A 5,185-nucleotide genomic window follows, 5' to 3' on the forward strand; every position below is an offset into this window, starting at 1 on the left:
ATTTTCATCAAATAAACATTGAATCCCTCTTGGAATTACATGCTCTTTCATATTCCATAAGTGGTTTCTCATTATCTCACCAAAACACAAATGTTAAAAACCTTAAGTTAGGTCTCAACCAAAACTATACGATCCCTTTAAAGTATGACAGCAGTTGCCCTAGGACTTCCTGCTCTACTAATATGTTGGTGAAATATTGGCACACCACACCAAATGTATTTCATAATGCTGGTTACCTTGATATCTGAAATCTGAAGAATGCTTTATGCCTACATCATCAAGAATTTGGGAACCAAAACAACTAAACAAAAAAAAAAACAAACCCACAAATAATCTCAAACCCAACTTTTCAGCATTACGTAAAAATCTCCTTTGTTTTACATTTTTTCCTTTGGAATACTTATTGGATATTAGTTTGGAGTTTTAATGATATGGAATGATTGTCACAAACATTTAATTCTGCCTGTCAAGTACAAACTTACAAAGAGTACAGAGAATGAAAATAAATACACTTACTCGGCATTTGAGCAGTGCAAATGAACAGCTATGCCACAGAAATATCTACACAGACAATTAGCATATGTGCATTCTGAATAGACACCATGAAAACAGATCTACTCTAATTAGAGTGTCATGTTCAAACATAAATCACTTTTACTTGAGCAGGTGTTATATGGGTGGCACAAAAAATGATATAACATTCATAATAGTAATAATTACTTATTATCAATAATATTATTCATTCGTCAAACACTTGACACTACACTTTGAAGCATTGGATGGCGGTTTGGTCTTTAAAAATCCAGTGTCCATGGCAAAGACCAACACACTGTAATGACAAGGTACATTGCAAACAAAGTAGAACCAAACAAAAATAAAACAAAACAAAACAAAACAACACGAAATAATGTAGAATGACAAGGTACAATGCAAAAACAACAAGTAAACAAATCAAAATAACAAAAGCAAAATGCATTGGGAAAGGAAAGATTCACACTTGAGATGAGGGGTTGTACAACCAAGCCCCACCACAAAATATGTTTAAAAAAAAAATTCCTATCCAACAATTCTTCGCAATTATCTCTGCTCCAGCTCTGTATGGCAGGGTGAAGAGGAGGGGCAAATAACCCTGTTTCATAATGGCGAGACATTCAGTGCCCCACATTAAAGGCATAACATAGTTTTCAGAAGAGCTAAAAATTCAACTTCTAGGAATTTGCTTGCAATACATTGGAAAGGTCTACCAAGAAACTTGTCTGGCTGACGCGATTTGCCAGGATAAAAACTGTAATGGAGTTTTTGGAGATCAAAAGTGCAAAGTAATGAAAGTCGACATGCCCAACTTTTAGACCGATGGCTACTGCTATATTATAAATACTTGATTATAACACATTGTGTGGCAAACATGTTCGGATATGTTCTCAGACAGCAACACTGTCGGTGTACCTTTTTGGCTAATTGATATTTCTTACATTCGTCGTCACCCCATAGAAATCACATTGTCACAGCATCATTTCATGCATTTCTTATGGACATGCGTCCATTTTAGAAAAAATATTGACAATTTCTGCAGGCATATGGAAACTATGCTTTACCTTAAAGGACAAGTCCACCTTCATATACATAAGGATTGAGAGAATGCAGCAATATTAGTAGAACACATCAGTGAAAGTTTGAGGAAAATTGGCCAATCCGTTCAAAAGTTACGAATATTTTAAGTATCTGCGCAGTCACTGCTGGAAGAGAAGACTACTACAGTGTATGATGTCACATGCGTACAACTACATAAGGAAAATAAAAAGAGAATTTCACAAAACTTTACTTTTTGAATAAAGTGCACATGTCTTTGACTTGCTACTGACGTATGTTAAGGGTAATATTATTCCCCCTGCCTTCTGAAAGAGAGAAGTCGAGTGTTCTTTTGTTATGCGAGAAAAATGGAAATATGTTGAATTTTCTTTATTCTTTCTTTATATCGTTGTACTCATGTGACATCACCAGCTATAGTAGTCTTTTCATCCAGCCATGACTGAGCAGAAACTTTAAAAATTCATAACTTTTCAACGGATTGTCCGATTTTGCTCAAACTCTCAGTGATGTGTTCTACTAATATTGCTGCATTCACTCAACCCACATGTCTATGAAGGTGAACTTGTCCTTTAAGTTCACCTTGCCATAAAAAATGACATAGTAGAAATTAGCAGAAGCTCTAACACCAATTACAAATAAAGATCTTTTGGATCCTAATTAAGCAGCTTTGTCACAGACAACATCACTGGATAATGATTATACTTTCTGATTTTTTTTTCTTTTTAACTTTGAGCTACACAAAATAAGATCAAGAGTACAAATGCCCATCTCCAAGGTACAAACAAAAGGGCAAAAAAAAAACAGGGAAATTATTTCATCACTTTTCATCACATTATTACATCACTGGATAATGATTATACTTTCTGATTTTTTTTCTGTTTAACTTTGAGCCAAACAAAATAAGATCAAGAGTACAAATGCCCATCTCCAAGGTACAAACAAAAGGGCAAAAAAACAGGGAAATTATTTCATCACTTTTCATCACATTATTACATCACTGGATAATGATTATACTTTCTGATTTTTTTTTCTTTTTAACTTTGAGCCAAACAAAATAAGATCAAGAGTACAAATGCCCATCTCCAAGGTACAAACAAAAGGGCAAAAAAACAGGGAAATTATTTCAGATTTCTTCTCAAACACCACCTGCAGTCTTTTTTCTTGTCTCACAGTTAATCTCAACCTGAAAAATTATGATCTCCCTCCCTGGTCTTATTTGGAAAGCACGGTAATAATAAAATGCCTTTCATGTCAAAAATGTATCACTTGTAACCCAATCTCTGAACCAATGCTAACACATGGTCTGATATGTGATGGCATACCGTAGACAAGTTCCAAAGAGTGGCAACATCCAGCTGTATTTTTCCCTATATTCTTATCATGAATCCCTACAAATGTACACTGCTCATTGTTCAAGAAGTATTTGGTAAACAATACAGAACTGTAAAGTGCTGAGAAGACGTGTTCAACATTAAGTTGTCATCAAATGTCCGATTGATTTTGATGGGTTTGTCACACTCAAAGTATAGAGTCGATACAGCCTAAAAACAATCGAAGGAAGTGACAAATCCCTTCTCTTGCCCACAGGTTGCAAGTGCTTACATTTCAGGAAACAAAAAAAAAAAAAAACCTCCTGTACAGAAGAAAGGGAAAACAATGGAATGTCTCAAAGTGTTCCAACATCCCATGTGAGACTGCAAAGACAACTACAATTACTCATCATCCCTCGACATTTCCAATCATCATCAAACATTTCAATCTTTTATTGCACTTTTTGCATTCATTTAGAGCTGAAGCCATGCCTGACAGAATATTGCCCTTCATTTACTTGTCAATTACGACTGTTTTCATTGCCTCCACATCCAGCCAACAAATATTGACTAACATGAAACATAAGACAACTGTTACACAGTGTAGCTGAACTCTCATCTTATCCTGACCAATACCAGTCAACAATATTTAAAAAAAAAATGTCTTGTGTATGATAATGCTTTAACAGTTTCACTTTCACTGTATGAATCTGAAGACTTCCAGTGATTTTGGTCAACACAGTATGACAAGGCTACCCATACGAAAATTGGTTTTCCAACTTTCAAAGAACCATTAGGTTTTCTCATCTTACGAACGTGAGTGTGGATATCTCATTTAACTGATCAACATCCTCTTTAAGTATTAAATGTGGAATTTCATGTGTGAACATGAGAGGCCCTGAAAGCTCTGAGGAACTTCAAGCTCACTAGTGCTTTCTTGCGAGCTATCACTGTATATGCCATGTATATCCTGGGGTTTTATTGTTGCGAATGTCACGAGACAGGAGCGATTCATAGCATTAAGCAACACTCGAAAATATCAACTCTGATCTGTGCACTCATACATGAACTGGTACGTACTACACAGTACATAAACAAGGTGTGTGATAATACAGCTGAGTAGTCTTCCGCACCTGTCGTGTGAATGGATGACCGCATTTCTCGCTTTCTACGTCCAAGGCTCTACTCAACGATAATGACTTTAACCACTCGCAATATTGTGGAAAACTCCCGATTCAGGACAAATTAGATTCGCTAAATATATGGGGTATACAGTATTCAAGGATAAAATCCTTTGCCAGCACTGAGATTAAAGTTGCAGACATGCCTCTCAAGAGAAGGCTCTTCGTAGCTGAAGATACCGGTACACCCAATAATGAAATGGGTGGTTAATGCAAGCCACAAGATGCGCACAGTGACACAATTCAAAGCGGCAAAACTAGCAAATTTATTGGTATAGCTTGACACAATTCCAAGCGGTAAAAGTTACATTATTGACAATATGTAATCGTAGGAGGGCACATGAAAACATATTGCATGCTGGTATCGTGAAATACTACAAAAACTGACACTTGCTTTCTAGAAACAACATGGTGGAAAAATATCCCTCAGTTTTTTTGTGCTGTGGGAGCTTTGCAAGCTTTGATTGGCAGGCCTTGTGAAAGTTGGGTAAGATGCACTCAAAGGAAGCATTGGCAACTTGAGACAAATAATCTATGCCATCAAACCCACTGCTTGAAAACTCAATGTTTCTTTTCTGAAGTGAAAGAAGTTTATCTTGTGGTTGCACACATCACTGAATTGTTTGAGGTTCAACTGCACTGTCAAAACTTTGTGGTGAAACTCTTGTCTCTAGGACCAAAAGAAATATTAAAAAGTTAATAGTTCACCTCGCAGAGGTGTTGGTGCAACATTACACAAAACATCATGTGCATTCAGAAAGCCGTGAAATACTTGTAACAATTTCTTGATAATTCTTCTGTTACTATATATATCAAATCTGCAGTGGAATCACACAATCTGTGGGACATTTACAATGGGTTTTTCTACTTAAGAATAAACTTCACCTCATCACCGTGGACTTGGCACTTACTTACTACTCCCACTGTGGATGAATACTGTCATCCGTTGCCATAGCAACACTGCTGTGGTGTCTGACATAAAGGATGACAAGGTTGGTACTTTTGGCACTGTTCTGCATCACGGACGATGCCCGATCTCCTCCCTCCTTGGCCCTGGTCAATTCGCAGCTCTTTGTCTCACGTTACTGGCTGCATCAGCGGTCA

Source organism: Diadema antillarum, unplaced genomic scaffold, assembly GCF_040938485.1.
Source record: "Diadema antillarum isolate AM-2024a unplaced genomic scaffold, OU_Dant_1.0 scf00000036, whole genome shotgun sequence".
In the NCBI taxonomy this organism is placed as follows: Eukaryota; Metazoa; Echinodermata; class Echinoidea; order Diadematoida; family Diadematidae; genus Diadema; species Diadema antillarum.